Raw genomic sequence first — 11,505 nt, 5'->3', positions numbered from 1 at the left:
TATAGGGCTCACCCCCTCAAATGAAAGCTGCCATTATCCCCAATGCCAACTAGTCTAACTAAGTACCAAAAATATAGAGAAAAAGGATATAGAAGACTCCCTAAGCCGTGTCTGTCTGCATAGGATCATGGGTGGTCCCTGGGTCCTCTGTGTGCTCGGGATCCTCAGACTGGTTCCCGGTGGTCTGCTCTGCTGCTACTGAGACCGGGGCCTGGACCTTGACAGGCTATGGAACTGGTACATCCGGTGGCTGACTGGAGGAAGTCTCTGGTGGGTCCGCCAACTGGATGATGGCATCATCTGCTCTAGGAATCCTCCTCCTCTTCGGAGGCCTCTAGGTCTGCTCCGACTGTGCATGAGCTATTGGGACTGGATCATCAAGCAACAGGTCCAAAGGCAGTTGGTCTGCCTTCGGTCTATCAGCATCTACCCACTGCTCCTTCACGGACTCCTTGGAGGCCTGTGTCTTCCTAAGCTTCTTGTGCTCCCAAGAAATCTCCTTGAGAGCCTTGTTGTGTGAATCAACTGCCTTGGCCAATGCATCCTGAGTAGTGAGGATTTTCTTCTGGTTCTCAAGTATTTCCTTCAAAGCATCCTCTATCGACTGTGGGAACTGTGCTGGCTGAGGTGTTGACTGAGCCTCTACAGTAGTAGGCAATATGGACAACTTGGATGAGGCAGTCTGCATCCAGTTGTTTATACTCAGCAGGGCCTGGCTCAGCCAATGGGCAGTAATGGGATGGGCCCGGGTAGATGGGATCTCCGGGCCTACTGATGTGGAAAGGCCAGGAGGAATGGTTGAAGATGTGGAATGTCCAGGAGATAAGTTAGCAGAAGTGGAGGTAGGCTCAGCAGGGACCTCTACCACAACTAGCTCTTTAGATTGGCCAGTTGGGGCAGAAGCAGGGGCTTTGTAGTTCTTGTCCTTGGGGTTGTCATTCCCCTTCAAGATATACCAGGAAAATGGGGTTATCGCCTTGATCTTGATGTCATATGGCCTCGGCTCCACCTCTAGATCTATGATGAACTCGGTGAGGAATCTAGGGAAAGGGTAGTTCCAGTCATGCTCTGCTCCCACAATGGTGATAACTCTGGACATCACATTCCCTATGTTGATGGGGTACCCCGATATAATGGAAGCAACCAAAACAGCCTGGTGGAGAGGAAGGGTCTGGTCATGAGTGGTCGGGTCCAACCGGCTGCAAACAAAGGTCTCCCAACCCCTCACCTCAAAGTTTATGGTCCTCCGCAATATTTTGACTCCAGCTATCAACCAATCAGGAATGGTACCTGGGATTTCCAGTTACAGAGCTAATCATGGACGGACCTCCTCACCCATCTCCATCTTCGCCATATATAAAGTCTCATCCTCCTCATCGAAGCCCAAGTATTCATTAATTGACTTCCCATCGAACAAAACTTTCAAATTACAAACTTTGGTCACTTTGGAGCCTTTTTTGATGTGGGCTATATTACAATAAAACTCTTTGACCAAATGCTCGTTGGCGTCCACATAGTTATCTAAGAAGTGCTCCCAACCCACTCTAGTTCTGAACTGTCTCTGCACATTGGGGTTGTGAGGTAGTAGATCTTTGTCAATGAAACTCCACTCCAGTATCAACTTCCTCACCGGCCACCACTCCCGAATTTGTGGTACGCCGCCTCGCTCACGAACCTATCCTCCCAAACATCAGGTTTTCTTGTTCTGGCAATACCTCCCACCTGAGGCTCACCACCTCCAGCTACCTCCTCATCTCCATGTACCTCCTCCTCACCTCTTCCTGCACCCTCCCCAGATAATGAAGTTGTGGGAGAGGTGGAGTATTCCCCACTACCGTCACCTGAGCCCTCAGACGACCCAGAAGAAATGTTCATTGATGCTTAGGCATCGAGGGAAGAGGGAGGAGTGTCTCTATGTCTGGCCCTCTCCGGATACGGGATGTATTCTGGGACTGAGTCCGAAGAGATCTCCCGAGAGGGCTCGTACTCACTCCCTGACATGTCAATGGCTCTGTCAGCCGCTTTTTAGCCTTCCTCATGTTCTTGATGTTTTTCCTAGCTTGGGGAGTGAGTTTGACCATTTTTTATTTTCCACCCTGGGAGGATTCACCTCTGTCGGGTTGTTTTGATCCCTTGCCTCTTTGTTTTACCATTGTCTGCAAACATCATTCAATGTATTTGTTAGTATCAATCAATGCAATTCAAGTTATTGCATTAGAACAAATTGCAGAACAGAATCAAAGTGTTGCAGACAGTCCTCAGAAGCTGCCCAGTGCGGACCGCACAAAATGGAGTACGGTACGCACAAAATGGTAGTGCGGTCCACACAGGGTTGGGGTTCAGAAAACCCACCCTATGAATCTTGACAGTGCGGCCCACACAAAATGGTACTGCGGCCGCACTAGGCCAGTGTGGACTGCACAAAAGCTAGTGCGGCCACACTTCCCAAAGGTTATCTTTCAGAAGTTCATCAGTGCGGTCCGCACAAAGTGGTACTACAGACCGCACTGGGGCATCACGGACCGGACAAAAATGACGGTGGTCCATACAGGGTGCCCAGAAGTGGCACTAAGTTAGGGCTTGAGATTTTGCTTTTGAGGTCAAATTTTCACCTAATTAGAGGCCTTAATCGATTACCCAGTCCATTAAACTACTAAGTCCACATGAATCAACATTTAAACTAATCTAACCTAGAAATCGAAATAATTACGGGAGGAAGAAGAACAGAAGTTAAGAAAAATGGAAATTAAACAAAGAAGAAATGAGTGTAATGTTACCAGATTATGAGATGAAGTGAAGTTAAACAGTGCCAATAAAGCAATTACGATCAAAGAAGAAGAGGAATAGTATTTAGAGTCTCTGAGGTTCAATTTTGCGAAAGGGGTAAAAGGAGGCCCTCAGGGTCTATTTATAAAAAAAACCTTGGGGCCCATTCTCACCGACCAGTGCAGACCGCACAAAATGGACCGCGGTCCGCACTGAGCTGTTATGATCAAACTTGGCCAATTATCCCACTGCAGACCGCACAAAGTGTAGTGCGGCCGCAGTGGCCAACTTCAGAGAGGTATCACTTTGGCCTTCACCAATGCGGACCGAACAAAGTGTAGTGCGGCCGCACTGGCAACTTCAGAGACTGAACAATTTCTTCATTATGTCTTGCATTGCATCAACACAATCCCTGCAACATCTCACAACCAGTTAGCCCAAAAATCAATCCTATACTACAAAGAAAATCAAAGAAAACAACAAGAAGAAAAACACATGGGTTGCCTCCCAAGAAGCGCCTGATTTAACGTCGCATAACGACGCAGGTTACCATCACATCATTTGAAGTGAAGAAGTGCCACCACATGGCTGTGATCAATTTTCCCAAGATAATGCTTGACCCGATGTCCGTTAACTCCAAAGACTTCACCATTTTTATTTTTCAAATCAAGAACACCAAAAGGGGTCACAAACACAACTTCAAACGGTCCACTCCATTGGGATTTGAGCTTTCCCCGAAACAGACGTAACCGGGAGTTGAATAAGAGAACCAAATCACCTACTTTGAACTCCTTTCCATGAGCATATTTTTCATGAAGGTACTTCATCTTGTCCTTATACAAGGACGAACTAGAGTAGGCATGGAATCTAAATTCATCAAGTTCATTGAGTTGTTCAACACAAAGATTAGCTGCAACATCCCATTCCAAATTCAACTTCCTCAAAGCCCACATGGCCTTGTGTTCTAACTCAACCGGAAGATGGCAAACTTTCCCAAATACCAACCTATACGGAGACATACCAATCGGAGTCTTGTAAGCCATCTGATAAGCCCATAGAGGGTCATCCAACTTCTTCAACCAATCGGTCCTATTAGTATTGCCCGTCTTTGACAATATACTTTTTATTTCCCTGTTGAAGACTTCCACTTGACCACTTACTTAGGGATGATAGGGGGTAGAAACCTTGTGATTGACACCATACTTGGAAAGCAACGTGTCGAAAGCTTTATTGCAAAAGCGAGACCCCCATCATTAATAATCGCAAGATGAGTGCCAAACCTTGTGAAAATGCACTTTTTAAGAAATGCAACAACACTCCGGCTTCATTGTTGGGTAGAGCCAGGGCTTCAACCCACTCTAAGACATAATCTACCACCACAAGAATGTAAGTATTCCCACAAGAGCTAATAAATGGACCCATGAAATCGATGCCCCAAACATCAAAGATATCCACTTCAAGAATGGTATTGAGAGGCATCTCATCCCTTTTTGAAATTCCACCCACTCTTTGGCATTCATCACACCTCTTCACAAAATCACCCGCATCTTTGAACATGATTGGCCAACAGAACCCACAACTAAGAACTTTCGAGGCGGTCCTCACCCCACTGTGATGGCCACCATAGGGTGAGGAATGACAAGCCTCTAAGATACTTAATTGTTCTTCCTCCGGGACACATCGACGAATCACACCATCCATGCAAATCTTGAACAAATATGGCTCATCCTAATAAAAGTCCAAACTATCCTGCTTGAGCTTCTTCCTTTGGTTAGAAGAGAGCTCACACGGGATTACTCCGGTCATAAGGTAATTGGCAACATCGGCAAACCATGGCATATCATTCATTGACACCGTAAGGAGTTGTTCGTCGGGAAATGAATCATTGATCTCAAGGCCATCACAAGGCCTCCCCTCCTCCTCCAAACGGGATAAGTGATCCGCCACTTGGTTCTCATTACCCTTTCTAGTCCATAATTTCTAGATCAAACTCTTGAAGTAGTAACAAACATCGCATAAATCTTGCCTTGGAGTCTTTCTTTGTCAACAAGTACCTAAGAGCGGTATGATAGGTGTGCACTATGACCTTGACCCCCATAAGATATGGCCGAAACTTTTCCATTGCAAATACTATAGCTAACAACTCTTTTTCGGTAACCGTGTAGTTCCTTTGAGCCTCATTCATGGTCTTGCTTGCGTAGTACACCGTATGAAACATCTTGTTAACCTTTTAACCCAAGACAGCCCCAACCACAACATCACTTGCATCACACATGAGCTAGAAAGGCAAGCTCCAATTTGGTGCGGTAATGATTGGGGTAGTGGTCAACTTAAGCTTGAGAAGCTCTAATGCTTGCATATATCCCTCATCGAACAGAAACTTTGCATCCTTTTCTAGTATCTTGCACAAGGGGTTTACCGCCATTGAAAAATCTTTTATAAACCTCCGGTAGAATCCTGCGTGCCCAAGAAAACTTCTCACCACCTTGACGGAAATGGGGGGAGGAAGCCTTGAAAATACCTCTATCTTGGCTTTGTCAAATTCAATTCCATTTTTTGAAATCTTGTGGCCCAACACTATGCCTTTCTCAACCATAAAGAGGCATTTGTCCCAATTAAGCACGAGATTAGTGTCTTCATATTGGGCTAATACTCTATCCAAATTTCTCAAACACTCTTCAAAGGAATCACCAACCACATTGAAATCATCCATGAATACCTCCAAGATATCTTCCACCATATCGGTGAAAATAGCCATCATGCATCGTTGGAAGGTCGTCGGAGCATTACACAACCCGAACGGCATCCTAGAGAAAGCAAATATGTCATACGGACAAGTAAAGGTGGTCTTTTCTTGGTCCTCCGGGGCAATTAAGATTTGATTATACCCCGAGTACCCATCCAAAAAGTAATAAAAAGCACGCCCCGCGAGACAATCAAGCATTTGGTCAAGGAATGACAATGGGAAATGTTCCTTTCGGGTCACCTTGTTTAGCTTGCGGTAGTCCATGCAAACCCTCCAACCTGTCACTGTCCAAGTAGGAATAAGTTCATTGTTGTCATTGGTCATCACATTCATACCACCCTTCTTCGACACACATTGCACCGGAGAAGTCCATGAGCTATCAGAAATGGGGTACACAACCCCGACATCCAACCAATTGATCACTTTTTCTTCACCACTTCTTGCATAGCCTCATTCAATCTTCTTTGTTGCTCAAAGGAAGGCTTTACATCATCCTCCAAGATAATTTTGTGCATAAACAATGCGGAGTTTATTCCTCGAATGTCAGCCAAAGTCCATCCAATTGCCCTTTTTTGCTTTTGAAGCACCGCCAAAGTGGCCTCAACCTGCATGTTAGTAAGGCAAGAAGAAAGAATAACTGTTAAAGTAGAGTTTGAGCCTAATAATTCATACCTGAGGTGTGGAGGAAGTGGTTTCAACTCCAACACCGGTGTCTCCTAAATTGATGGTTTAGTTGGTGGAGTTTTCCTGTTTTCAAGATCCAAAGACAATTTTCTAGGCTCATAAGAATAAGAGCTCATTCCATGTAAAGCGTTCACGCACTCCACTCGGTTTGCATCCTCATTGACATCAAGATTTAACAATACGGCTTCCAATGGGTCCTCCACATTAATTATTGCACTGGTGTTATCAATTATCGCTGTTGTGACGAGTTCAACAAAAGAGCACACCTCGGTACTGTTAGGCTGCTTCATAGATTTGCACACATGAAAGACAACTTTTTCATCTCCCACTCGAAAAGTGAGCTCACCCGCTTCAACATCAACCAATGCCTTCCCCGTTGCAAGGAAAGACCTTCCCAAGATAATAGGAACCTCATAGTCAACCTCACAGTCCAGAATCACAAAGTCGGCCGGCAATATGAATTTGTCCACTCGGACAAGCATGTCATCAATAATTCCCAAAGGTCGCTTCATCGATCGATCCGCCATTTGAAGTCTCATTGAGGTTGGCCTAGGTTGCCCGATACCTAAAGTTTTGAAAACCGAGTAGGGCATCAAATTGATACTAGCTCCCAAGTCACATAGAACCTTGGCAAAATCCGCACTCCCAATAGTGCAAGGAATGGTGAAAGCACCGGGATCTTTAAGCTTCAGGGCCATTGAATGCACTATAGCACTAACTTGGTGAGTCATATTTATAGTTTCATAATCCATATAACACTTCTTTGTAACCAAGTCTTTCATGAATTTTGCATAACACGACATTTGTTCAAGTGCCTCCACATAGATAAGCTTTTCATCATGTCATTGAACTTTTTAAACTGATTATCATTCTTCTGTTTCGCGAGCCTTTGAGGATAAGGTGGAGGTGGACTTGGCAAAGGAGCCTTGAGTTTTGGCACAACCGGCTCCGACATGTCAATTATGTGTTCCCTAAACGGGTTCACATCATTTTGAGTTTCCACCTCGACTTCTTGAATATCAATCCTCACTTCATTGTTCACATTTTCATCAACCACATCTTCAACTACCAAAGGGACTTCGTCATCTTGCAACTCAACATCATCATCCACAACTTGCTTTTGCTTAGAGGCATTCACATCACCGCCTCTCCCACTTCTGTTGTGACCGCCATAACATGATTGTTCCCACCCTTTGGGTTCACTACCATATCACTTGGTAGAGCACCCTTCGGGCGAGTATTCAATGACTGAGAGATTTGGCCTAATTGCACCTCCAAGTTTCGGATAGAGGTGTTGTGAGAAGCTAACTGTGTATCAGAATCCGCATTCCTCTTCATCATCTGCTCGAACATCATTTTAATTCTACCCATATCATTACCCGAAGAACTAGGACCTTGAGATGTAAATAGTGGTGGATTGTTCGGTTGTTGGTACATTGGGGGCCTTTGAAAGCCTTGCCACCAGTTTCCTTAGTTTTCATTGTTCCATCCTCCTTGATTATTATTGCCACCCCAATTATTGTTATTACCATTCCAATTCCTTTGGTTGCCTTGATTGTTGTTCCGATTGCCCCAGTTGTTGTTTTGGTTGTTGTTCCCCTAATTGCCACTATTTTGTTGTTGATTGCCCGAATTGCCTTGAGGTCTCCACTGTTGTTGGTTGGAAGAGTTGCCCTGTTGACCTTGATGGTTGTTTACATATTGAACCTCTTCACTTTGGTCATCATAACCATCATTTTGAAAACCATCACATGCATCATCAAATTGCTCAGAATTCCCTTGGTTTTGTTGCCTTCTTTGTCTTCTCTTGTTGACAAGCATATTACACCCTCCATGACATTCACTTGGCGAGGATTTTGGACTTGTTGTAATTGTGTCTTAGCCAATTGATTCATAGTAGTTGTCAACTCTGCTATAGCTTGTGCATGGTCATGTAATTCCTTGTGCAAATGAATAACCGTAGGGTCGCCTTGAGGCACATTGGCTCTACTTTTCCATGCAGAAGAAGTGTCAACCATCTCATCAAGTACATCACATACCTCATTATATGACAGCTTCATAAAGTTGCCCCCGACAAGTTGGTTCACTATGCATTGATTTGTTGTATTGATGCCCCGGTAGAAAGTTTGTTGGATCATAGCGTCAGTCATATCATTATTGGGGCATTCCTTCACCATCGTTCTATACCGCTCCCAAATCTCATGCAAAGGTTCCATGGGCTCTTGCTTGAAAGCCAATATCTCATGTCGAAGTGCCGCCATATCCCTGGGTGAAAAGAATTTAGAAATGAATTTATTCGCCAACTCATCCCAAGTTGTGATGGAATGGTTGGGGAGTCTCTCGAGCCAATCTAATGCCTTCCCCAAAGTGAGAATGGGAAAAGTCTCAACCTAAGAGCATCCTCGGACACGTTCGTCTGTTTGCTCCCCCAGCATGTATCCAAGAACCCCTTGAGATGTTTGTAGGCATTTTGATCCGCAGCACCCATGAAGTACCCACGCTGCTCAAGTAAGGTCAACATCACATTAGTTATTTGAAAGTTGCCCGCCCGGATTTTGGGTAGGACAATAGCACTTGCATAGACCTGGTTCGGAAGTACTCTGGGAGCCACTCTTGAAGGTGGTGGAGGAGGGTCTGGAATATTGTCATTTGGATTAGCATTGGCATTGCAGCCTCTACATTGTCCTTGAGGTGAAAGAGGCACCTCATCTTGCTCAAGATCATCTACCTCCGCCCCCGCTATCACGTTTCGAAGAGGGTCATTAGCGTTGTTAACATCCATGTTGGTACCTGAGTAATGACACAAACAAGTAAGTAACAAAGAAGGAAATAAGAACAATACACAAAACTAACTAAATAGATAGCCAAAACCGTTAGCTCCCCGGCAACGGCTCCAAAAAGTGATCACAGCCTACTCTACACTACTAAAAAGTAGGAAGAGAGGGTTGCAATAGCTTTTACCCAATTTGTGGGTCGGGATCGATTTCCACAGAGAACTAGGAATGGAGTCGAGTATCTATTTAGGTTGGAATTGCGTATTTGTTCCAAATATCACTTCTAATCATTTTTGGGTTTTCTTTATATTCTACTATTATCAAACTACAAATTATAATTGCTACTAGATTAACTACGAGTAAATTGCTACAAGTTGTATCTAATAGTTTAAAAGGCACTAGGGTAGTGGCATCCTCCTAGGTGGCCAATTGACGGGTAATTGAACCTAAGGCACGATTGACATGATTAGGGAATATGCTATAATCGTTGCACAATTTTACCCACTCTCACACCTCTCGGTAGATAGAGTGATTTTGCCCAATTGACTTTCTCAAGACCAATCGGGTAGGAAACTTTGCTCAAGCAACTGAGGTTCACGTCGGGTATTACTCTCTCGAGGTTTAATCCTTTAATTAGGACTATCAATTCTCTTGAGTCCATCCCAATTCCTTGTTGGGTCAATTTCGGAGACTTATGCTCTCTTTCTCAAGAAGAACCCAAGTCAACTTATCACAAACTAGTGTTTGCAATCACTAATTCATAGATTAAACCATGAAATTGACCCAAATAACAAACACCCATAGTCAATCTAACCTTAAATCACAACACCCATCAATTACCCACAATAGGGTTGAGCCACAATCCTAGATAATGGGTCTAGCTACTCATGCTTGAAGAGAAAAATAGAGAAATAGATGAAGATAAAGACATATTAATTAATTGCTAAGGTAAATACAAAGATTCAATGATAAAAACTAAGTAAAAATGCCCAAATGGCTAAGAAAAGTCTTCTCACGAGCGCAGCTAACGTCTGATAATATCTGATGCCCTAAAAAAGGAAAAAGGTTCTATTTATACTAAGCTAGAAAAACTGGACAAAATTGCCCCTGCGGGGTTAGTGTGAACCGCACAAAATGGTGTGCGGCCGCACTAGGCTCTTGAACTTGCAATCTTGACTCTGTGAACCCAGGCTCTGCGGACCGCACAAAATGGACTGCGGTCGCGGAGGCTTCTAGCGTGGTCCGCACAAACTCGACCGCGGACCGCACAGGCTTGAACCTCTGAACTTGGCATCTCTCTAAACCTTGTCTCTGCGGACCGCACAGAATGGGAGTGTGGCCGCAGAGGTCCACCGCGGACCGCACAAAGTGTAGTTCGGCCTCTCTAGTGCGGACTACACAAAGTGTAGTGCGGACTGCACAAAGTGTAGTGCGGCCGCACTAGGCCTGTTTTTCCTGAGTTTGTCTTGTCTTTGGTACTTGTGCAAGTTTCACTCCTTTTGATCTGATCTTTGATATCTTGTCACTTTGATGATCAAACCTGCAATCAATCACAACTTATGAGCCTTTTGGAACTATTTTGTATGAATTTATAATCAAAGCGCAAGCAAGAAGGAGCATAAAATGCGTCAAAATCCCTAGTTATCAGCTGCATGCCGCAACAGATTGATTAAACTTACATTTGTTTGTGATTGTTGTATTGGCCACGGTAATATAGAAGAACTTATATGACTGGTTATCTGGACTCTCAGTTGGTTAGATTTGAGTTCGTTGTTCTTGTACTAATATTTTATCTTATCAAAATAAAATAGTTACGATTATTATTATTATTATTATTATTATTATTATTATTATTATTATTATTATTATTATTATTATTATTATTATTATAATTATTATTATTATTATTATTATTATTATTATTATTATTATTATTATTATTATTATTATGTACAGGTTAATGTAAGTGACCCGCCTTAGCCTCGTCACTACTTCGCCAAGGTTAGGCTCGATACTTACAGAATACATGAATTCGGTTGTATTCATACTACACTCTGCACTTCTTTTGCAGATATCGGAATCGGTCCCAACGGCATTCAGATCCAGCTATTCAGAGGAGACTTTAGGTATAGCTGCACGGCGTCCATAATCCTGAAGCCCCCTTCTACTTCCATTAGCTATTTATTTTGATCAAACAGTTATGTTTATTTCAAACCATTATCTGTAGTATCTTAGATTCTCATGTATTCGTGACACCAGTTCTAGGATTTATATTTGGATTTCGTCACTTATTAGCTTATTTACTTATTGTTGACTATTAAGTTTCATTCTTGTCATTTAATTTGGAAAAATTATTAAAAATGGTTAATCGATATAACTAACGTTGACTTGCCTAGAAAGTGAAATGTTAGGTGTCATCACAGTCCCGGGGGTGGGAATTCTGGGTCGTGACAAGTCTATTAAATTTCTCTTCCACATTATTTGGTCTCCCTCCATAATTTTCCTCGTTTATTTTGTCTCTGTCATCTCTCTATA

The sequence above is a fragment of the Nicotiana tabacum genome, chromosome 20, assembly GCF_000715075.1.
Source record: "Nicotiana tabacum cultivar K326 chromosome 20, ASM71507v2, whole genome shotgun sequence".
In the NCBI taxonomy this organism is placed as follows: Eukaryota; Viridiplantae; Streptophyta; class Magnoliopsida; order Solanales; family Solanaceae; genus Nicotiana; species Nicotiana tabacum.
Note: the sequence above shows the minus strand (reverse complement) of the source record.